The 25,726-nt window shown below is 39.2% G+C and overlaps 1 protein-coding gene across 3 annotated transcripts in view; it reads left to right on the plus strand.

The window, feature by feature from the left end:
- LOC120516780 (muscarinic acetylcholine receptor M3-like) overlaps positions 1–25,726 on the plus strand; it is a 510,502-nt gene that overhangs the window by 31,833 nt on the left and 452,943 nt on the right. Inside the window, exon 1 of one of the 3 annotated variants that reach the window (XM_039738718.1) lies at positions 17,724–17,836. The exons of the other annotated variants lie outside the window; for them this stretch is intronic. The gene's annotated coding sequence lies outside the window, so the exon portion shown is untranslated. Of the gene's footprint in view, positions 1–17,723; positions 17,837–25,726 lie in introns of those variants that run through there. 3 annotated transcript variants of the gene reach the window in all.

Raw genomic sequence — 25,726 nt, forward strand, 5'->3', positions numbered from 1 at the left:
CTTCAGTGTTCCTCTCACAACCCAAAAATATGCTTGCTGGGTTGATTAGCAACCCTGTTTAAAAATGTTTGGGGGGTTATACAAAAGTTTGTTTGCCCTGCGTTTCACTACCTCACCATCCACAGTTTGCGTTTCAGTCTTCCATGTTCTCTGCCTCACGCTGCTCTGGATTAGGCAGGTTTAAAACTTGGTAGATAAACTTACTTGAATCATTACATTTATTCTCATCCCTGTTTACACAGGCAATAAACAGTATAAACCATTATCAAGGACAAACACTTCATTCAACATTTTGTGTTTAAAAATGTGTATTTGTACCTTTACTTTTTTCAGTGTTACCTCTCAGGCTGACTTTGCCATTTTTCCATTTTTGCTGCATGCTCTGTTCATTTAGTATTAGCCAGGGGTTTCTGTTTTCTAGTTCCCTACTGTTTTGTGCTATTTGTTTATTTTTACGGTGTACTTTCATCATTAATGTCAGTTTCTATGTCTGCTTAGCATTATGTCCAGACCAAGATGTCTGGTTAGGATTAGCCACTAATAATTTATGTTTGAGTTAAACATTACTGAGAAGGGGGTAGAACTGGCTAGCATTAAAACCCTAAACAAAAAAAATAAATACAGGGCTGGCATTCACGACCATTAGAATAACTTGTCATTTAATGTTGTGTTCATGAAGCCAACACTTGTGACTGCTTACTTTTCCACCCTATTGTGTTGCAGTAGATTCCACATCGGCAATTTGGGAAACACACCAGCTCACTTGAATATGATATTCAGTCCTCCAAGCATTTATGGGTTTACTCTTATCAGTAGCCTTTTCGGCATGACGATTCTGGTGGGTCCATACCATAATTTTCCTATACCGTATGTAGACACGTATTTACCTAACAAATAATGTCTTTTCCTCTTTTGATAATGACTTTTAAAGCATGCAAGTTCACACACCTTTTCATATCAGAAAAAAATTGAACAATGGGATGCCGGTGCCTGGTCTGTCTTAATGGCATGACATTGGCTTTGTGATACCCTCTGACATCATCATCATCATCATCATCTGACAAAATATAGCAATATAGATTTAAACACTAAATAAAGTGAGAGCCTCGAAATCACTCGCTCCAGAAAACCTATTCATTATGAACTACTGTAATAAGTGTAAAAGTTTAATATGTCACTGTGCTCTGTGCAAATATATTTTATAAATCTTCCTTTTTCTACTCACATGCACAGTTGACACAGAGCCAGATTTAGCACAGGGGCTCATCATATAGAACTGCTAGGCAAAGCACAAGACACATAAAGACAACTGGGAAACGGGCAGTCAGACTGAGGACTATTTCTGTGTGTCAAATTGTATCCTCTTTGCATTGTTTGTAATGGCATGATTCACCATAGTGGGGGCCTGCACATAAAGAAAGAGTATAAAGCCTTGGAACATTGCCAGGCACACCTTTGAAGGTGACAGATGGATGGGAGATACCGTCATCCGATCTGGAAAACCCTTTCACTGCAGCGGAGAAAATGGCAGACTCAACTCCCGAACTGGGTTCCTGCCAATGGCTTCCTTCGTCTGTTATACAGCGTAAGCCGTCATAAAACAAAGCTAAGTTATTTCTCTTATGCGATTTCTTACCGCTGTAGCACTAAGGGAGGGGCATCGCCTTTTTATATTATATGTACAGTATATATATTCAGGTATGTAACACGCAGCATTTACAAAAGAACTCATTCCCAGAGAGCTAATGCTCTCTGCTGGATACAACTACCTAAATTAAAGTAGTAACATGTTAACTTCATCCATCCATCCATTTTCTAACCCACTGAATCCGAATACAGGGTCACGGGGGTCTCCTGGAGCCAATCCTAGCCAACACAGGGCACAGGGCACAAGGCATGTTAACTTTCTGAGGTAAAAAAGCACAAGCCACAGTAACATAAAGAATATGCACACTACACATACTTCTTAAATTCACATTAACTACTATGTAGCCAGAAGTTTGCTGGTCTGCGTGAGGCCAACAGATGAATGAAAGAACGATTTTCTACATACATGGCTGCTCTTTTCTTACAAGGATTCTGCTCTTCTTTGAAACGAGAGTGTCAAACTTCTGGCTTCTTCTCCTTGAGGTAGGAGCACTCATATGCTTCCTTGATGGCCTTTTCAAGTGTCAGCACAGACCACTTCAGCGGTGGGTGAAAGTCAAGATTCAGCCTAATGTCATGTGAACAATGAATTCCTGATATATGGTCTCCTTTCTTTTTTTCAAATTACTGTGGCAACCCATTAAGCAAGCAAATGGCCTAATCTTATAATTTCTCAAAGACTTTGATAAAGTAGATCTAGTCGAATCCTTTTTTTTAATTGAATCACATAGTTGAGGACATCAGTGGATATTAAGGGGAAGTGCATTTAAAACTGAAGCCAGGAGTCTAGAACGAACATGGTGGTAAGATGGGGGTCATTTTTAATTGATTTATTTAATTTATTTTGCACAACCCTTTTTTAGTTCTTGCCTGGGCGCATTGCTCATGTGAAAGCAAGTGTTAGCCTAATGAAATGGTTGCCACGCGCTAATCAGCAGGCACTGGCTTCAGGTTAGTTTGAGTAAAAGGGAGAAGATTGGCTCAGAGAAGGGAATAAAAGGTAAGTTTCTGTTGAAAAGTTTTTGTTACAGAGGATTGTTTTTGGAGGAAGCAATCACCTGTTGGAGAAGTGTCAGAGAGTGTTAGGAAGGGAAGGGCAGCTTTGGCCGTGGCTGGTGAACTAAAGAGACTGATGGCTGCATGGAGGTTCTGGGTCATGGCCTTGATCCTGTCTGCTGAGCAGTGTGGCAGAAGAGATTAATAGAGTGAGAGAGAGAGAGAAAGACCACAGGAACAAACAGAAGGATGGTGGGGAGATGTAATGGCATCTGTGGGAGGGCACAACGCATTGGGAGTAGCAGTGATCAGCAGAGGTAACAGCCTCATAAACTGCGGGTATTGACAGAGTCTGGAAGTTTAGATCAGTGGTGACCAACTGAGGTGGTGGATCATCAGGATGCGTCGGGCTGTGTCAGGGGGCACTCCTGGCATCCTGACAAGGGCACAGAGAGTGGAAAGAAAGAAAACAGTTTGATTTCTCCACCCATTGGGATTTTACTATTTATTGAACGCCTAAAAACAGTGATTAGTTTTAAGGCACAATTTTAAAGGACTTATTTATTTGAACTACATTGGCGGGCTTTGCTCCCTGCTCACTTCGCTTGCCAACCCCTGGGCCTGCGCTATGCACCAGCCAGTTCGCGTCTCTGCTGCTCGCGTATGTGGATTTCACTTTCACCAAACAACAAATCTTTTAATTCTCGCGGATACACCTCTTCATTGGGAAGAAACACTACTTTTCCATGATGGCAACACGAATTAGACGATCTACAAGTCTCCGACAAAAGTTTAAATCTGAACAATATATTTGATCTCTTTTCGCTGTTCCGTTATTCCGATATCTTCCGTAATCTTCTTTGCAGGTGTATCGCGCCAACGTTTTTGAATTCTTTATGATGTTCTACTTTGTCATCTACTGTTTGTCTTTTTTTTCTGGCCCCAGGCGTGGTTAAATCTCTTGGCACAAAATCTCGTCTTGTGGGATATGAAAGTATCTCTCTGACAAAGTCACGTCTTGTCTCAGGCTAAAAACTCTCATCTCGTTCCAGGATTTTTTTTATTATAATAGAGAGATTTATTGTTATTTTAATAATGATAATAATACACTGTGTGCACAATTATTAGGCAAGTGAGTATTTTGACCATATCATTTTTAATGCGTATATTCCAACTCCAAGCTGTATTAACTTGAATGCTTATTGGATTTAAGCACGTCAGGTGATGTGTATTTGTGTAATGAGGGAGGGTGGGGCCTAAGGAGATCAACACCCTATATCAAGGTGTGCAGAATTATTAGGCAGCTAGTTTTTCTCAGGCAAAATGGGCAAAAAAGAGATTTAACTGACTCTGAAAAGTCAAAAATTGTAAATAGTCTTTCAGAGGGATGCAGCACTTTTGGAATTGCTAAGATATTGGTGTGTGATCACAGAACCATCAAACATTTTGTTGCAAATAGTCAACAGGGTTGCAAGAAACGTGTTGAGAACAAAAGACGCAAATTAGCTGCCAAAGATTTGAGAAGAATCAAACGTGAAGCTACCAGGAACCCATTATCCTCCAGTACTTTCATATTCCAGAGCTGCAACCTACCTGGAGTGCCCAGAAGTACAAGGTGTTCAGTGCTCAAAGACATGGCCAAGGTAAGGAGGGCTGAAACCCAACCACCACTGAACAAGAAACATAAGTTGAAACGTCAAAACTGGGCCAAGAAATATCTGAAGACAGATTTTTTCAAAGGTTTTATGGACCGATGAGATGAGAGTGACTCTTGATGGACCAGATGGATGGACCTGTGGATCAGTAATGGGCACAGAGCTCCACTCCAACGTGGAGGTGGGGTACTGGTATGAGCTGGTATTTTTAAAGATGAGCTAGTTGGACCTTTTTGCATTGAAGATGAACTCAAAATCAACTCCCAAACCTACTGCCAGTTTTTCGAAGACACTTTCCTCAAACAGTGATACAGGAAAAAGACCATGATTTTTATGCAGGCCACTGCATGGCCAGCCAGTAAAGGCCTTAAAGATGAAGGAATAATGACATGGCCCCCCTTCCTCATCTGACCTAAACCCTATCGAGAACTTGTGGGCACTTCTTAAACGCTAGATTTACGGGGGAGAAAAACAATACACCTCTCTGAAGAGTGTCTGGGAGGCTGTAGTCACTGCTCCACAAAAAGCTGATCGTCAACAGATCAAGAAACTGACAGACTCCATGAATGGAAAGGCTTATGACTGTTATTGGAAAGAAGGGTGGCTATATTGGTCATTGATTGATTGATTTATTTTTTTTGAAATGTCAGAGATGTTTATTTGTAAATTTTGAGGTGTTTGTTTATTATTCTCACTATAACAGATGAAAATAAACAAGTGAGATGGGAAAATTTTCATTTTTCCTTTAGTTGCATAATAAATCTGCACACTAATAGTTGCCTAATAATTGTGCGCACATATGTATTCCCCTGATGATGTTCACACTCACATTTCCGTTGTGAAACATTCAGGTTTCAGGTTTATTAACATTTTGGATTGACTGATAGCACTGTGTTTGTTTCATATTAAAATTAATCCTCAAAAATACAACTTGCCTAATAATTCTGCACTCCCTGTAATAATAATAATAATAACACATTTTATTTATATAGCACCTCTCCCATGCTGAAGGTGCTTCACAGAGTCTCAGAAAGAAACATCAGGTATATGTAACATTAGATACAAATGTTTCCTGAATAGAACACTAAAACAGATAGATACTGGATGTACAAAGCATTGAATAGAAGACAATAAACCAGAGTAAAATACTAAACTCAATACTAAAAGAAAGGCCTAGCACAGAACATTGTTTGTGATATAACACACACACATTATCCTGAGCATCTGGACTGAGGGGAAGGTTAAATTAAAAGCCTTCCTGAACAGATGAGTTTTAAGTTGTTCCTTAAAAGAATAAATGGAGTCGGCTGATCTCATTAATTTCCGGGGAACATTCCAAAGTCTGGGCGCTATATAACTAAAGGCCATGTTACCCACATAGTGCAGATTACAGTTGGGCACAACAAGACTGTTAGAATCAGAAGACTTCAGTGAGCGAACCGGAGTATAGCGATGGAGAAGGTCACTGATATTGTCTGGTGTGAGACCATTTAAAGCTTTGTAGGTTAATAGTAGAATTTTATATTCAATTCTGTAAGACACAGGAAGCCAGTGGAGGCGAAGCAGGATGGGTGTTACGTGCTCACTGTTGCTGGTTTGTGTTAGGACTCTTGCAGCAGAGTTTTGAATTATTTGGAGATGTGATATAAGATTAAAAGTGACACCTGACAGAAGAGAGTTACAATAATAAAAAAGCATGGACAAGTTTCCCAGCATTAGAAAAGAAGAGGAATGAGCAAACACGGGATATGTTGCGGAGGTGAAAGTAAGAAAGTTTATTAATGTGGTTTATGTGGTCGGAATAAGAAAAGGAGGAATCAAAAATGACACCATGCATCCTTGCATCAGAAGAAGGTCTGATGAGATCACAGCCAAGATTGACTGAGACGGAGCTCATTTTCTTAAGTTGCACTTTAGTGCCAATTTGCCGGAGTTCAGTTTTATTGCAATTTAATTTTAAAGAATTCTCCTCCATCCAGGTTTTAATTTCATTGAGGCAAGTTGTGAGCTGAGAGAGCTCTTATGAAGTTTCACTTTTAACATTGAAACAGAGTTGAGCGTCATCTGCATAGAAATGATTACCCAGTCCATAGGTACGAATTATATGGCCAAGGGGAAGCATCTATATATATAGAATAGCAGAGGGCCGATGACAGAGCCCTGAGGGACCCCTTGTGTGACTGGCACTGAGCTGGATCTGCTGGTTCCAAGACTAACAAACTCTTGTCTGTCAGTCAGATAGGACTTAAATTACTTTTATCTAGTGTTGAATGAAGGGCTGAGTTATAGCGATCAACAAGACCTTCTAGTGTTGATGAAATAGGTGAAGAGTGACATTTTTAATGTTTCTAAAAGAAATTTGACATTTATTGGTTATAGGAGGGCGAGGTAATGAGACAATGAAAAGTACAGCTTTATGATCATACAGTTCCAAATCACTGCTGTAAGTGTTCCCAACAGATACGCCAAAAGTACAGATCAGGTCCAATATATGACCGCCAAAGTGAGAAGGAATATCAACATGTTGCACCCAGTCAAAATAGTCCAATAAAGATAGGAATTCATTTCTCAGCTTATACAGTATGTAGTAATGTCAAAATGGATGTTGAAATTGCCAAGAATAAGGTGTCTCTTTGAGGGACAATAGAGAACAATGAGTAAGACAGGATCTGATTTCATCATTAGCTTAAGAGCCACACACTTGAAAGACAATGGACAGTCAATTGGGATTGATTTGATGTTTATCTGTGCTCTAATATTTACTGTGATGCATACTAACGCATGATTGCATATAGCGCCGAAGTTACTGCTCTTTACCATTCTCTCCTCTGCATGTCCTGGAGTACAAAAGAAACAGCATACAGCAACATGCGGCGACTGGCAGGAACACTCAATAAAACTGAATAAAAAGAAAATCAAGTGACGGTGAGATACAAAGAAGGCAGCTTTGCCAGCGTTTGTGTGTCAGAACCCTTGGGTGCGGGCGTTAGTATGCATCGTGGTACACTGCAGAACTATAGCGCGTCTTTATGTGAAAACAGTCATGTCAGATGGGGTTGTATGAATTGATTCTGAACGCGACTGAGGGAATGAAAAGTGAATAAAAAAAAAACCAAAAAAACTAACCTTTACAAGGATCATAAATTACACCGGCTGTTACAGACTGATATCAAATGTATGCTTTTATTCTAAAATAGTAAGACTAAGAGCAGTTTACTTCTCAAAACGGAGTGGTGCAGGATCGAACTCGCGACCTTTTGATTCCCAATCAATAGCTGATTGTATTGCACCACAGAGGCGGTCGTAATAAGTGAGTGTCGATGTCACATGTTAAGGCGCCTTTTTTTTTCTGCAGTTATATTTTTGAATAAAAGCGCAATTGTTGTGTTATATTTGTACCTTTTGTGAAAATGTTTCTTTGATATTTGGACTTCAGGCTTCATACATTATATAGTTTATGCCTACATTTTGTCATCTACTACTAGAATATAAAAAACGTTTCTGTTTTAACAATGTGTTTACACAGATTACTGTAGAAACGGAACAGACATGAAATGCATGTGTTCCAAATAACGATCTATTATTTGCACTCTAAAACTTCACTTCACTCCCAGATACTCAATCAAGGCATGGGCTTGGAGAAGTTCATGCACGTTCTAAATTGGTGGGGGGATGGAATAGCTGGCTGCTCCTAGCTTCTCTTTATCAGCACATTTAGAAGACAAAGGATGCTGGCGGAGAGGTGTGAAGGGATTTAAGAAGCGATTTAAGGTGGGACGGATTTACGAGTTTTTTCGTAGTCTCTGGTAATTCTAGTGTTAAGAAGTATCTTGGTTAAATATTGGGACTTATTTATTAGCTAAACAAATGTTCTTGATGCAATAAAAACTCCCTTCACATTTGTCAAATTTCTATTGTTCTTAAAAATCTGTAAACCAGCACTGTATTTCCATGGTACACTATTGAGTGAAAGACACTAACACAATCAAAAAACCTTGACAGGGTCAATCAGAAGACAAAACAGCCATTAAAAGGCCAGTAAAACGTTTCAATTAAACATATGTGGATGAGCAGCCCATAGCAGCAATCAACCTTCTGCTTTAAAGCTCTGTTTCAAAATGCCACAGGTGGAAAATGGCCTAAATGAAAATTAAAGTATGATTCAATAATTTGCAGCATGGAAAGGCTCAGCTGTGTTATTGCTTTTGTTACTTTTTCTCTTTTGCAGTAATTAAAACCCTTTATACTGCTGCCTTCCCCAAGCTTTGTGAATTCTTCTTTTTCATATTGCTCTAAATGTGCAGTTGTGGGGAGTTTAGCGCTACTGCCTCACCGCTCTAGATTTCTGCCCAGGCACTCACTCCCTTTGTAGTGTTTATATGTTTTCCCTGTGCCTGTTTGGGATTTCCTCGGAATACCCCAGTCTTCCACCCACACCCCCAAGACACTTGTGTTAAAATAGAAATACTTGGGTCAGTGAACCAGTGTGTGCCAGAGCCGCTGGCATCCCCTACCCAAAGTCTAACCAGGTCTGGTCTGGGTGTGGGGGCAAAATTTCCTATCAAAGAATTGGCACTTTGTCAGGGTGGATTTCCAAAAAGCAGAATCTCTGTCTTAAATGATGCTTTGCTCCATATAAAATGTGCTTCACAAAACATTTTCTCACAAATTTTATAAAGCAGTGACTATTAGAAAAAGAGTCAAATATAGCATGTAATATTTCATAGATTAGAAACTTTGCAATGTGTTCAGTGTTGACGGAATGAACTCAGCAACTGGATTGAAGATACTTTTCACTTGGAGGGTTATGGTTATGTAGTTTTGTATCTTATCACAGCACCTTGTAAACGTTCAAATCTCAAAATGACATCTGGACAGAGTAAGTGAGCACACGCAGTTAAGCTGAAGGACCTTGTGATGCTCTCATGTCTTCTTGATTTCCTCTGCCATATGCTTGACAAGGATTTGATAATGAGTTGAGGTCATCAAAAAATATAAAAGTAAGTACTAAGAATCAATGAGTTAATACATGAAAATTAAAATTAAAATACTTACTTACAAGGGCTGCCAAATTAGAAATAAGGTTAGAATATTTAAATTGAAAATAAGTAAATATGCACCTTAATAACAGGATAAGCTTCTGTATGTCTGCTGTGTCTCTGTCATTCCAAAAAATGGAGCATCACAAAAATTTTTACTAATAAAGTGCATTGCATTTGTCATTCCGATAGATGGCACATCACAAATTTTTAACACTGTTTTTATGAATCCCACACCCAATGGCAAATAACAAAGACGCAGACATTGTGTGGTGCACTGCACGTATTAACGCTGAGGTCTACATTGATTACTTAGATTTCAACTCATCTTATAGAGATCACAGCTAGAATGAATATATTTGAACATAAATGAATGATTCTGAATATCAAATGCAAGTTTGTACATCCTTTTTTTATGCTATATTATTATGGTAACAACGGCGGTGGCAACAACAACAGCAAAACTTGAAAGGAAAAAAATCGTAGTGGTACTCGAGCAACTGTTATTTAAATATAAGAGGCATCAATATCCCATACAGGTGCACTCTATAAAAGAAAAGAATCTGCACGGCCTTCTTGTCTTCTGTCAAGAACAGTAAACTAGGTAAGAGAGTACCTGATAGGAAAGCAACCCATAAAATCAGCTATAAAAGAGGAGCTTAAATTCTTACAAATCATGTGCGTTAGCACTTTGCTTGGCTATATAGGGGGTTACACCCTGCTTGCTGTGCTCGCCAACCCCACTGGCCTGTGCTATGTATCAGCCACTTTGCATCTCTGCCGCTCGTGTTGTGAGGAGGGGAGCTGAATGCACCCCAAGCAGACACGGTCGCTCCTTTGAAACCCCCTCTTAAACGGTGATACATTGGGAAACAAATACAGTTTTTTTTTACCTCCTCTTTGCTTGATCAGCTGCTGGCTTGCTGTGCTGCATGATCTGCATCTTTCATGGCACTTCAAACATTTAAAAGCCTGTACAGCAGCTGTCCTACTCTTTGTCCTTTATTTCTGGCCCCAGGCATAGATAAATCTCTTGGCACAAAGTCTTGTCTGAAATTCTGAAAATCTAACAACATCGTATTAAAGTTTGATAAACTCTGAAAAGAATGATACCAAACATATATATGTAGGTTTTAAAATAAGCCAATTTAAAACATGACATAAAAAGTCACATAAAATTGTTGCACAAAATCGTTGCACTTTTAGGTTTAGGATTTTATATATAGAGAGAAGATCTATATATACTGCTCAAAAGAATTAAAGGAACACTTTTTAATCAGAGTATAGCATAAAGTCAATGAAACTTATGGGATATTAATCTGGTCAGTTAAGTAGCAGAGGGGGTTGTTAATCAGTTTCAGCTGCTGTGATGTTAATGAAATTAACAACAGATGCACTAGAGGGGCAACAATGAGATGACCCCCAAAACAGGAATGGTTTAACAGGTGGAGGCCACTGACATTTTTCCCTTCTCATCTTTTCTGACTGTTTCTTCACTAGTTTTGCATTTGGCTACAGTCAGTGTCACTACTGGTAGCATGAGGCGATACCTGGACCCTACAGAGGTTGCACAGGTAGTCCAACTTCTCCAGGATGGCACATCAATACGTGTCATTGCCAGAAGGTTTGCTGTGTCTCCCTGCACAGTCTCAAGGGCATGGAGGAGATTCTAGGAGACAAGCAGTTACTCTGGGAGAGCTGGAGAGGGCCATAGAAGGTCCATAACCCATCAGCAGGACCAGTATCTGCTCCTTTGGGCAAGGAGGAACAGGATGAGCACTGCCAGAGCCCTACAAAATGACCTCCAGCAGGCCACTGGTGTGAATGTCTCTGACCAAACAACCAGAAAGACTTCATGAGGGTGACCCAAGGGCCCCATGTCCTCTAATGGGCCCTGAGCTCACTGCCCAGCAGCATGCAGCTCGATTGGCATTCGCCATAGAATACCAGAATTGGCAGATGCACCACTGGTGCCCTGTGCTTTTACAGATGAGAGCAGGTTCACCCTGAGCACGTGACAGAAGTGAAAGGGTCTGGAGAAGCCATGGAGAACATTATGCTGCCTGTAACATCATTCAGCATGAGCAGTTTGGTGGTGGGTTAATGATTGTCTGGGGAGGCATATCCATGGAGGGTCACACAGACCGCTACAGGCTTGACAAAGGCACCTTGGCTGCCATTAGGTATCAGGATGAAATCCTTGGACCCATTGTCAGACCCTATGCTGGTACAGTGGCTCCTGGTGCACGACAATTCCTGGCCTCATGTGGTGAGAGTATGCAGGCAGTTCCTGGAGGATGAAGGAATTGATACCATTGACTGGCCACCACACTTTCCTGACCTAAATCCAATAGAACACCTCTGGGACATTATGTTTTGGTCCATCCAATGCCACCAGGTTGCACCTCAGACTGTCCAGGAGCTCAGTGATGCCCTGGTCCAGATCTGGTAGGAGATCCCCCACAACACCATCTGTCATCTCATTAGAAGCATGCACCGATGTTGTCAGGCATGTATACAAGAACACAGGGGCCATACAAAGTGCTGCGTACAATTTTGAGTTGCTGCAATTAAATTTTGGCAAAATGGACTAGCCTGCCACATAATTTTTTCACTCTGATTTTTGGGGCGTCTTTGAATTCAGGGCTCTGTAGGTTGATCATTTTCATTTCCATCAAACGATGTGGCATCCTTTCGTTCCTAACACATTACCCAGTCTATATCAGTATAGATATCCAGGAGGATTTCTTTTTCCCATTGAGATCTGATGTGTTTTCAAAGTGTTCCTTTAATTTTTTTGAGCAGTTTATATATAGTTTTTTTTTTTTTTTTTATATACATGCGGTGCATCTGAAAAGCATTAAGTGCTCATGAGACTATTGTGGGGATACAGCAGCCTTCAAATGAAAGGATGTTTGAAAGTAAAGCTTTTCACAAAAATGAGATTCTCTGTGCATACAAAGTGACATGATCACAAACCCTGCAATGCACGTATGAAGCTCAGACAAATTCACCCATGATTGCTTAAGAATGTTAAACAGTCATTATTTTATCTTTCCCCCTAGCTAAGCAGGTTTTTGGTCCTTAAGGCCAAGGAGGTGAGGGCACTGTCCTATGTTTTGTTTAAATTAAAGCACTCTGAGTCTATTTGTGTCTCTCTTACAATTGAAGTAACATAGTAAATGTTGCATCATAGTGATTTTTAACTGTTTAATCCTCTGTCATAGAGGACACGGGTTGAGTGGCACCCTGGCTGCAGTGGATGGTTCTTTACCTGGTTTGGAAGCCATGATAAAGGGAGATCATGGATGGACACGCATCCCAACTGGGTTGGTTAGTAATAGCTCTCCTAGTCGGGAGGCCATTATGAGAGAAGGACAGAGGGCAACAGTCTCCCACTGGTTTGTGTTCCCCCAGAACACTAGGTGGCAGTGTCTGTCTGATATGGCCCCCTTTTTGGATACCTGCAGGGCTGCATGGGAGTCATAGTTTTGATGGCCAGAGCTGAACAGTCAATGAATAAAAGATGGGGTTAAACTAAATGGGTTGGGTCTTGTTTCTGGTAGCCTGAATATTTTTGATCACCTCACTGTTTTATGTGTTATGTTTCACACCAGCTGCCATGTGAGACGGAGGCACAGCATGTTGATAGAGGTAGATAAATATGCATTGGTGAAATCGATTGGTTCATTACAGTGGAGATTTTTAATTGTTACAATATGAAAAGCAATAACTGTTTATTATATTACATATAATATATTTTAACGGAAATGTCTAGTACATAATGGTCAGGGAGTGAACTGGGACGGGATCAGAAGCAGAATGATACCTTTAGTGTACCGGAGATCTGTTAATCAAAAAGCAGAACGCAAAACTGTCTCAAGCTACGTTGTGAAGTGGTGTGGCTGTTAAGTTTTACAAATGAAGATAACAAGCCAACAAAACCTGATCTGTAAAATACCGCAGGTGTGAAATGCATGTGTGGAGTAACACGTCAACATTAGTGTGAGGTAAAGCAAACATCTGTTCTTTTACAATCGAACATCAGCTTTTGCCTTCAAATTGGACCTTTTTCAAATAAAGCAGAACTATATTCGAAAGTTAAATTTGATCTGACTGTCCTATTGCTTACTAATGTATTTATAAGAAATGCTAATTAACTGATTTTTAAAAGATATATGAAAATATTATGTGGTGCACATTAGAAAATAGGCGATTAAATGATACATCTCATACTGTTCATGACAAAGACAATATGTTGTGATAAATTTAAGCAAACCCGAATCTCCATTGTGAGTCTTTGTACCTGAGCTGCCTGGCTCTTTTTAATACTTTAGAGATTTTTTTTTTCTGGCCTGCACTGCTTTTTCTCTGAACCTGAATCATTGCTTGGTACTTAACACTGGTGACTGACAACTAAAATCAAATTTGCCGACAATCTATTCACTGTGGGTTGTAATTTTAGGATCTGATTTGCAGCTGCTGCTCTAATTTCGCTGAGCAGCAGCTCTGGAATTTGTCAGCATTGATTTCTTTTTTTCTTTTTCTTCTTTTTCTTTTTTTTTCAAAACGTAAAGGGTTTGGTAATTTTATATTGTTTGGATATCATGATAATCATCTGCCTGTCAGCTTCCAGAAGCTCACTGAGAGGTACTCGTGATCTAATTTTTGCAGAATTGCAATCATACCTTATAATTATGCTGGGCTAAATTGATATTAAACATAGCCGCTGTCCTAAACAGACTACAAAGTTGCTCGTTTCCAGCCTGTCAGTGTAGTTCTGGTATATAAATGTGCTTTATTTTAATACTGTGCTAGAAAGAGAGAGTTCAAGTGCTTATTAGTGATATATGCTTAGTGGATTTTTGGAAGGTGGAAGAGCAGAATATGCCTCACTTCTATCATATTGCAATTTAAATTTTGTTCAGAACTCGGCACAGATTCATATTTTTAATCATTCAGGATACTTTTTTTTCCACACAGAAGAATGCTTTGAAATCTTACATATAATGGAACTCTGAACCAAATTCTTTAGAATAGGTGTAGCAAAATATTAATTTCTTGATGAAAGAACCTTCCTGTGAGACATTAAATATGTTAAGTGAGTCATTTACTTGGTAATTTAAAATATGTCCATTCATTTCTTTATATGATGTAGCACTTTCTGTAGTGGGTGGCACAGTAATATGAGTTGTTAGCACTGCTGCCTCATTACAGCAGCATTCTGAGTTTGAATCCTGCATCCGATTGCTTCCTGTAAAGATTATTTGCATTGTTACTGTGCCTACAAGGATGTTCTGTCTGTAGATGAACAGAGGGCCTTTTTTATGATAAAGACTGGAAGAAGAAATATAGTCAAAAAACAATGCTTGGGTTATAATAGGAACATCAAAAAACAAAAGAAAAATAATTTTAGTCAAAAATTCGGGGTTTAAACATTAGGATCTACAAAGATTTGTCTTTTAAACGTAGCACAATCAAGTGAAGAGTTCACTGTAATCTCATACAGGGAATATACATCAATGATGACCTTTGAACCTGTCCTGCTAATGACTGCTGAGACCAAACCCCCAAAAGTGGGAGTAGTGTCCTGGTGCTAGTGAAAAGGCGGCACTCATATACAAAACAAACAATAATTTCAGCAATTGTAAATATAGGTTGAACACAAATAGCAAAATCAACAGTGAACTCTCCATACTTCTGAACCTCAAATAGATACAGAATGTCTGTGAAAAACATGCTTAAGGTTCATTTTCAAGCAGAGTCACTTAGAACTATAGGTTTATCCTGAAGGTGTGACTATCAGGTTAGTTGTGAAATTTTAAATGATCCCTATTTGGGGTTGTGTGCGTGAATGGACCCTGCAATGGCCTGGTGACCCATTCACCTTTGGCTCCCAGTCTGAGCCGAGCGATACCAGGAACAGCTTCAGCTCCCTACGACCCTGAACTGACTTAAGGAGGACTGAGGAATGTTTTGTTATGCAAGGCACGCAATTCACCTTTATTAGATTCGCGAACTGAATCAATACCTGAGAAAGAGGCACATCATTCTGATGCACTTGTGATTCTCTGAAATGCTGTCTTATTTTAATTATACATTTTAACTATGTTGTCATGCTTTGTGCTATAAAACAAGACTATATGATTTACTAGCATGTTTAATATATATAGCTATACAGCACATGATCTCCGTGGTCCCATAAAGTTATAATATAGTAGAGTTTAGAAATCCCAGTCGGAAAACGGAACGTAGCAGATGTAACCGGACATAGTGAATGTAACAACTTCCTGCATGCAATATGTGGTTCTCATGACTGTTGTATACAAAAAAACTGGGCTGCCAGTACTGTACTTTCTAAAGTTATTTTAATGTGAACTTTCCCTAGGTAGAAATGAAAAGTTTACCATATAACAGTGTATACTTCAACTCATAGGCAGCAGCACCCAATCTTATCTATCACGTACCTCCAGAGTGTTGAAGTGTTGTCAATCCATCCATTATCCAACCCGCTATATCCAAACTACAGGGTCACGGGGGTCTACTGGAGCCAATCCCAGCCAACACAGGGCGCAAGGCAGGAAACAATCCCTGGGCAGGGCAATAGCCCACCGTGGGGTTGTAGTGTTGTATTTAATCAAAACAGGCACAATACAATATTCTTTGTAGATTTGCAGAGTACTGTATATAATGGTGCTCACGCAACATTAAATCACATAATATCCTAGTTCACAGAACATATTGTGAATGTTTAACAGTGCATATCAGTAATTTACTAGATATGTTGTAATTATGTATGAATTATTTAATTTAATTATACATTTGCAGTGAGATTCATTCTCATTCTCGTTTTTTTCTTTACTCAAGCAGACCCCAGATTCTTGATTCTTGATGAATGACATGAATCGATTAACTTAAGCAGGCAGTTTGAAGGAATCAAATCAGTAAAAGTAAATGCCCATCACTACATTACCCTTTACTGGCTAATCCTCATCCTGACACTCACATTCTCCTCAAGGAAAGCAGTGCCAAAAGTATCTGGTGGGATTCATTCCGTCAATGTGGTTGTTTGTCTGTAGTTCCTCCATTCAGTGAGGTACACTCCAGTGGTAAGATGGTGGCAGTGAATGAGATGAGGCTAGAATTGCTAATTGTCTTAGGTTCAGTCTTATATGTGTGTGAGAGTTAACAACTAACGAGTGCTAAGTTGGAAGTACAATGCATATGTTTTGTCTTGATAGAGTAATATATTACTCTGCTTTCCCTGTTTTTGTATTATTAATATGTAGCGTTTGTCAGAATGCCTCAAATCCCATAGACTTACCACTGTTTTTAAGGTATTGTAATTTATAACTTCTCTTCACCTTTCCTTCTACATCTATAACCTCAAGCAATTACATAGAGTAAAAGACAAGCAGGAGATAAGTTACACTTTAAATAATGTATTATTGATAATATTCATGAATAATAAAAATAAGCAAAGTACAAGTGAACTCTGGAGACCATACAACCTGATAAATGCTGATGTGTAGTTTCTGGTGGCACACAGTTACTGTAGTTACTTTAAATGTCTCTAGTTAAGGCATCATTTTTGGTCAGCTTTCTTCAGAACAGGCCGCATGCTGTGCTCCTCATGGTAATGGTGTGACAGAGAGATGCTTCTTCATGGTGATGTTTGTAAGAGAGAGAGGGAAGGGTAAAGCAAGAAAATTTATAGATTCTCTGTCCATACCCTACAGCCAATAGGGTGTCGTGGTACCTAACGGCTTCAGGCAACTTTAGTCCAATAGAATTCTGGTGCCACACAATGGTTTCACACCTGCAACCAATACCATTTGTTAAGGTGAAGCTTGCCAACTATGTAGTTGGCCTCCATGTGGGGGCTGATTGAGAGAGTCCTGCAGAGAATCACTTGCCAGAATGGACTGAGGCACTTCCCCCAACCCTGTCGTAAAATTAGAAAAACTCAGTCCTGGGGGGGCGGGCATTGGGGGCTCGTGTCTTAACCATCAGACCATTGCTGTTCTTATTAATGACAGACATTAGTTGTTATGTTACAAAAAAGACATACATATTTATTGACTTATATGCAAAATTTCACACCACAACAGTATGAAATTCCAAAAATGATGATGTAAGAAAAGAAGAAAAACAGGTGTTTTGTTCTGCAAAAACAGAGGAGAGGCTTGTTATTCTGATGCCTCGTGTTTGTGTTTGTTGAATCAATGGTGGCCATGTCCACCATTACAAAAAATACTGGCCACTATAGTTTGTACCCTTTAAAAAGTCTGATAACCTGAGAGAGGCAAAACGTTTGAGGCACTACCAGTCACTTTTCCTTTGGCATCACGCTCTCCCCCACTACTTATTTCACAGAGTTGCAAGTGCTGCTGCTGCGGGAGACGTTGGACGATTCTTCTGTGAGGACAGTTGGGCTGAAGTGATTTTGTCTGAATGGTGGCTACTTACAATGCTAACTACAGCTACAGAAGAGATACAGTAAGTTCCGCAAGACTAATTTAATTAGCCAGCTTTTGCTAGTCAGTTAGTGCAAATGGCAAGCTAAGTTTACCTACATTACATAAATTACATTGTATCTAACGTTAATTAAATATTCAGCCTCTTTTTCAGACATAAGATAATAAAATAAAGCTGTATTGAGCCTTTTTCCCATCATAGTGTGTGTGGATGTTAGTGTGTGGCTGGCAAGGAGATGTACAGAGAATATAAATATGAGCATATCAAAGTATGATTGTAATTTCAGTAAACCCCTATTTTTGCTGGTAGAGGTTTGCTGACTCTGAGAAGTAAGCAGCAAGGCATCCAGCCAGACAGTGAAAGCACAGGTCTATCTATGGATTACTTTGACTTAAACAACAATATGATGATGACATTTTCTTTAAAAACAATCTGTACTTTGGTATAGTTACTTGCAAATGCAGTATATGTACTATCAGGTACAAGGAGACGTCCGTAACACAAAAGTATGTATATTTATTAAAGTACTGTTTTATATAAGGATGCTGCAGTTACTCCTCTGTAAATGTTTGATATGGTTTATCCGGAAATTGAAAATGAAATCTACTTTGTGGTGCCTTTCAGTTACACCAGACCATTAACATTTTGCAATTCATAATTCACTCCTAATTATACTGTATATTGGATACATACTCTATCAGTTTATAATTATGATGTACAATAGTTATCAGTAGTAGGCTACTGCAGATGATTAAAAAATTGGAATCGGAAAAATATGTATTTAATAGGCCAGTGAATTAACTCTTTAATAGAATATTGCTGTTATGTAATCCTACGATTATATTAATAACTATCATACCTTGTAACTTGCCCGTGCTGTAGACCTTAAGTATGCTACCCCATGATATTCACTGGCCCTATCTGACCATCCCACTTTAAACCTTCTGGAAATTCCCCTGATTATAATGAGATCAACAAGAAGGAGACTGGGATTTTTTTTTTTAATTCATCCATCTATACATCTATTCTTTAACTCACTGATTCAGCCTGAAGGTCGTAAGGGCCTGTTCTGGCAGTATTGAGTACAAGGTTGGAAATCAGTACAGATCCTCACAGTGCATGTTAATTCTCTTATTTAGGGCCAATTTATAGTCAAATGTAAACCTAAAATGCATAGATTTGGGATGAGTGAAGACTGACACGTTACACATCTTCTAGTTGGAGGGCTTGTCAAGCTTGGTGACAGAAGTTGCTGCTCTCGCCATCTGAGCATGTCATATTACATGACTAGAAATCGCAGGGTATGTCAAATTAGATGAGTGCAGAAAGAGATTCCAGTACAGTTTCACATTTCCTAAGTACTGTGAGTTCGCTTAGTTCAGGCCTTTTTTACTTTTCTTTTTCATTCTGTCGTGGTATGTAAAATGCATAACATCTCTTCTGTTTGTGGTCCAAAAACAGCTGCATCCCATGTTTCTTGTCACTGAAATATATGCATTGTACTTCCATGTGACATTTCATTGGTTATCACCACCTTTGGAATTGGAATGAATCTGGTTGGGCTAAGTTACTGTACGTCTGCCACTGAACATCTCAGAAAAAGTTATGTAATGTGACATGGCCTATGGGAGAACTAGAGTATTCAATGAAAAATCGATAGACTTCAAAGAGACTTTGACCAGGCCAAGATTTGAACCGAGTCTTAGGGACCTGAGAGGCATCAGCACTGACCTCAACTCCACCAGCAGAACCTCAAGCTCTGTCAGGTTGAATTGAGGCTGTCGGTGGACCTCTGTGTTCAGGTCTCGCCAGAAATGTTTAATTGGGTTTTAAGTCCTGGCTCTGACTGGGCCACTCAAGGACATTTCCAGAGTTGTCATAAGCCACTCCTGTGTTACTTCGTTTTGTCTTGCTGGAAGGTGAACCTTTGGCCCAGTCTGAGGTCCACAGCACTCTGGAGCAGGTTTTCATTAATGATATCTCCATATTTTGCTCCATTTATCTTTCCCTCAACCCTGACTAGTCTTTCAGTCACAACCACTGAAACACAACATTTCAGCCTGATGCTGCCACCACCAAGCTCCGCTGTTGAAATGGAGCTATGCTGGTGATGAGCGGTCCTAATTTCCTCCAAACATGATGGTAATCTTGATTTCATCAGACCTGAGAATCTTGTTTCTCACAGTCTGAAAGTCCTTTAGCTGCCATTTTACAAATTTCAAGTCGGATTCCATGTGTATTTTACTAAAGAGAAGTGTCTTTCTGGTCACTCTGTCATAAAACCTTGATCAGTGAAGTGTTGCAGTGATGGTTGTCATTCTGGAAGTTTCTCCTATCTTCACACAGGTTCTGTGGAGCTCAGTGAGAGTGACCATAAGGATTCTTGGTCACCGCTCTTACCAAGGCTGTTCTCCCATGATTGCTCATTTTGGTCAGGTGGCTAGCTCTAGTCATGGTTGTTCCAAACTACTTCCATTTAAGAATTGTGGAGGCCACTGAACTCTTGAGAACCTTAAATGCAGGGATTTTTGTAGCTTTCCCCATAGGTGCTATATAAATAAAATGTATTATTATTATTATTATTATTAGATGTGTGCCTCAAAAATATCCTGTCTCTAAGCTCTGTAGGTAATTCCTTCCATCTCACGGCTTGGGTTTTGCTCTGATACACATTCTCAAATGCGGGACCCCCATATTGACAGGTGTGTGTCTTTACTAGCCGTATAATCAATTGACTTTACTACAGGTGGACTCCAAACAAGGTGCAGAAGCATCAATAGAATGGGATGCACCTGAACCAGATTTGAATTGTCATAGCATAGGGTCTTGGGATATTTCAGTTTTATTATCCATCTTAATAAAGGGAAAGGAGTCTGTGTGTACATCCTCTTGCTATGTCTCTGTCATTCCAATAGGTGGCACATCACAAACATTTACACTGCTTTTGCAAATCACATACCAAATGGCATATAACAGAGACATACGCATTTCATAGTGCACCGGAAATGTTAACACTGAGGTCTACGTTGATTACTTAGATTTCAGTTTTAGACAGGTAGCACAACTAGTTTTTAAAATAAAATTCTTAAAATCCTGTTTTTGCTGTGTTTTTTTGGAATATTGAGAACTACTTGATGAGGAACAAATAAGCTTAGCACAAGGCTGCAATGTAACACAGCATGAATAAAGTGAAGTGGCCTGAAAACTTTAAGAATCCACTGTACATAGGACGTTGTAGGGTGCTGGAGCGTAGCCATGTAGCATTGGGTGCAAGGCTTGAGCCATTCCTTGGGATGATAGTCCATATTAGGACGTACTTACACCTCTCTGGTTAACTTCATATGCTGACTGTGGAAGAATGCTGGATTCCTCCAAGAAAGCCCACATAGAAGTGAAGAGAACAAGAAGACTTGGTTATAATGGTGATGGTCCCGGGATCTGAATACAGTGAAGCAGCAGGAATGACTCCTGTGCCACCATGTGCTTTTAATTAATTTAAATAAATATTGAAAACAATATCTTTAGTTTGCACTAAATATGGCAACATATTAATGTGACTGCTAAAAGTCCTTATGTCGAAATTGGCTTTTACATAGGTAAATACAATCCAATAATACAAAAGATGGAATGAAGCTTTATTTTTGGTGTGTCATGCTTTTTGTGCCCTAAAGTTTGATTTATCCATCCATTATCCAACCCGCTATATCCTAACTATAGGGTCACGGGGGTCTGCTGGTGTTAATCCCAGCCAACACAGGGAGCAAGCCAGGAAACAAACCCCGGGCAGGGTGCCAGCCCACCGCTGAAAGTTTGATTTAGCAATCTGTCAATACAATACAGAAGAGGACTGATAGAAGTAGTGCTGAAAAAGAAATACAGATCAATTCACATTCATTAACTAACTGGGTGATTGGAACACAATTATGCTTTCAGTAGAATTCCTTTTCACATTGAAAAATTGAGGATGTGTTAAGCCATGAGCGTTGCTTTAGAAAACTGGGCTCAAATCAATCTCAACCCTGGCACTTTTGTTGTGCAATTTCCTGCATTTGTATAGATTTTTCAACCTAATTTCAAAGACATGCAGGTTTACTGGTTGCTGTAAATTTGCTGGTGTGTGAGTGAACCTGCCCTGTGATGGACTGGAGTCCTGTCCAGTGTTGACTTCTGTCTTGTGCCCACTGCTGATGGGACAGACTGCAGTCCACCCCCCTCAACTGGTTCAAGATGGATTAAGAATTCATGAATAAATGAGTTTGGAAGAAAGCAGATTGATTAAAAATATGGATTAAAAAATTCCAATGTGTCTGATGCCAACTCTGTCTATTTAAATTGGTACAAGAGGCAGATTGAATATTTTGGTTTAGAAAAAGAATTTGATATTGACATGGTGGCGGGCGGTTAGCACTACATTCAGTGTCCTGAATTATAAATACTGGAGTTTGTACTTTCTTCTCCTGACTGTGTAGGATTTTCTTCTAGTAATAGAGATTTCATCTAGAATCCCAAAAACAAGTTCATAGATGATTTTTTTTTGGCACCATATGAGTGTGTGGGTGAGAGGTGAAAAAGAGAGTGTAGGCAGGGTGGAATGGGTGAAGAGTGTCAGGAGTGATTTGTGACAGACGGGTATCAGAAAGAGGGAAAGGGAAGGTCTACAGGACAGTAGTGAGACCAGCTTTGTTATATGGGTTGGAGACGGTGGCACTGACCAGAAAGCAGGAGACAGAGCCGGAGGTGTCAGAGTTAAAGATGCTAAGATTTGCATTGGGTGTGACAAGGATGGATAGGATTAGAAATGAGGACATTAGAAGGTCAGCTCAAGTTGGACGGTTGGGAGACAAAGTCAGAGAGGCAAGATTGCGTTGGTTTGGACATGTGCAGAGGAGAGATGCTGAGTATATTGGGAGAAGGATGCTAAGGATAGAGCTGCCAGGGAAAAGGAAAAGAGGAAGGCCTAAGCGAAGGTTTATGGATGTGGTGAGAGGGGACATCCAGGTGATGGGTGTAACAGAACAAGATCCATAGGACAGAAAAGTATTGAAGAAGATGATCCGCTGTGGCGACCCCTAACGGAAGCAGGCAAAAGAAGAAGAAGATGAGTGTGTGGGCGAGCCCTGTGATAGACTGGTGTCACTTATAAGAAATGGGTGAAACACTATGGTCTTAGTCTGATGTGATTGAATATAGAATAAATTAGCTATGGAGAGTGCTATCAGTTAGGGTATGCAAATCCTAAGCAGAGAAATCACATCACCTCCTAGTGAGACACACATTCTGCAGACAAAAGCCATGCTATTGTGCTGATATAGCTAAAGGACAGTAAGGTTTGAATACTAGGAGATCAAAAAGCGCAGCAACCAAACCAAAATGCCAGTCAAGAAACAGAGTCAAAAGAAACAGAGTATTCAAAAAAGTTCTTAGGAATCAAAAAAGGCAAACATTTATCCTGTTGCATCATAAGCATGGTGTGATTACATCCGAGGACATGCCCCTAGCAATCCGGAGTGGTCCTGTAAAACAAAAAAAAACAAACAAAATGAATGGCATTATATGGAATAAGAAATAAAATATAAAAAATAAAAGATACAAATTTCCAACACATGCCACCTTGTACTTCTGACCAACATCATGCAGAGAAAACACATCTCATGACACAAATGCTGTGTGCAAAGCTAAAACAGCTCTTTCATTTTGCAGATTAAGGTAAATGCTTTTATAATTTGCAGTTTTCTTTAATTATTTTGTATGATGAATTGTTGGACTTTTTTTTTTTTTTTGTTTATTCATACACCAGAATCCAATTTTACAGTTAGTTTATAGATTAGTGGCTACATTTCTTTTGGCAGTTTTCTCTGGTATTTTCTTTATTTCATGATCATCCGCTTTGGTGCGCTTATCATTAGGGAGCTTCTCGTGTTGTTAGGGTTGTGTCCTTGGCGGTCGTAACCTTTGTCAATAGTGCAATGAGTTTAAAGAGTCATTGAAATGTTCACTTTGTATCCTAGTTGGCAGATTCTAAAACTCATTTTGTGAAGTGCTCTTTTGTTGAAATCGAATCTTTTTCTTGAAATTTTCCCTGGTCTCAGCCTGTCATAGTGTTTTTGACTTGGTTTGAGATTTGGCTTTCATAATGCTGTTTTCTGACTTTTCAGGTTTTGACTCTTTTTGGCTTTTAACTGAGTCTGTTCTCCTGGCTACTTTTCCAAAAGCTCTGTCTTGTTTCCTAGCGGAACAACTGTATGCTGTGCACCAACACTCCACCCTGTCAAAGACTAACCCTGAGGTGACTATGGTTAGATAAGAGAACTGAAGCCAGGAGCAGCTCATATTAAGGGTAAAGCAATATTTCCCTATAATGCGAACACTGACAGCATCTCAGTATCCATAATCTCTTTCACTTCTCCTATCCAAGGTCACACTCTTCAATATTCCTGAGACTAAGGGAATCACTAATGGCTGTGTTGTGCTCCTATTTATACTTTTTCACTAAACGTCTCTGCTATCTTTCTCAGATCATCTGGAACAATATTTCCTAAACTATGGGTGGTGTTCTAACTATGATGTCTAAACTGAGCTGAGTCATGAATTACAATAGTAAAGAATGAGAGAGTGTTGTGAATGGTAGGCAGGATGCCTTGCCATGGCTTGCTGCTTGCAAGGGGAAAACAATTCCTCAGGCGATTGCCTCCCAGACTTGTTGATTGTGCGTTGTGAAAACACACAAAAGGCAAAACTGTGTCATGAGAAAAAAAGTTTAAGAACCACTGCTGAGGAGGATTGGCAAAGGACCAAATTTATGTCCTTGCTGGTTGTTGCCCATACTATAGACATCTGTATGTTGGCTGCTACAATTTGGATTTTAAGGCTTCCAGAGGCCCAAATGGTTAATTGGAGGGTATTAAAGCCCAGGAACCTCATATTTTGCACCTATTTTCCAGGGTAGGCTCCTGCTGCACATGATGCTGCCATGATACGCTTCTCTCTCCTATGACCCTGCACAGGATTCAGCACAAATGCTTAACTTTTGTTCTACATTTGAGTTATATATAATTTATAATTAGAATTTCAGTTTACCTAAAGCACAATTTATGAAGATGGAGACTTAATATAAACAAATAACAGTGCAGATATTTACAGCATTGTCATATTTACTAATATTATTGAACTAAATGTTGTTTACCCCATTATTAATGCCTTGTATTTGAGTCTTTAAGCTGTCATTAACTTTAAACCCTAAACTATTCCATTCACACATTCCATTCCATTTATAGTGGAATTTGTCTGTTACCATTCATGGAAAATCAAAGCCAAGATCAGTGACCTCAGGGTAGTTTAGAATGACACCTTCATGTAGCACTGAACCTTTCATATATTACAATTTCTAATCTCTCCCATTAATTTGCGTAGTTACTTGTGATTTTGTAATTGCATTGTCTTCCTTGCTGTATTTTTAGTTGATACATCTGCTCTGAAAATTTTCCTTAATAATTTTTAGTCAATTAAGAGCATGCAACACACGTATTTTATTTTTATTTATTTATTTTATTTTTTTATTTTATTTGAACTTAATATTGATACTCTGTATTTTCAATTCATCATAATAACTATTCATAGTGGCTCTAAAATCCGTACTGACCCCAACTCTCTCTTCTGTTTCTTTTTCCGGCTTCTTTGTGGTGGCGGCCTGCGCCACCACCACCTACTCAAAGCATCATGATGCTCCACTATGTTAATTAATGTTGACTTATTTTTATTTTTTATTGTGTCTTCTATTTTGCTATTCTTCATTTTGTAAAGCACTTTGAGCTACATTTTTTGTATGAAAATGTGCTATATAAATAAATGTTGTTGTTGTTGTATTTTATATTCATTTGTCCAATTCCTGACATTTTTTTTCATAATGCAGTG

This window comes from Polypterus senegalus, chromosome 16 (genome assembly GCF_016835505.1).
Source record: "Polypterus senegalus isolate Bchr_013 chromosome 16, ASM1683550v1, whole genome shotgun sequence".
NCBI lineage: Eukaryota > Metazoa > Chordata > Cladistia > Polypteriformes > Polypteridae > Polypterus > Polypterus senegalus.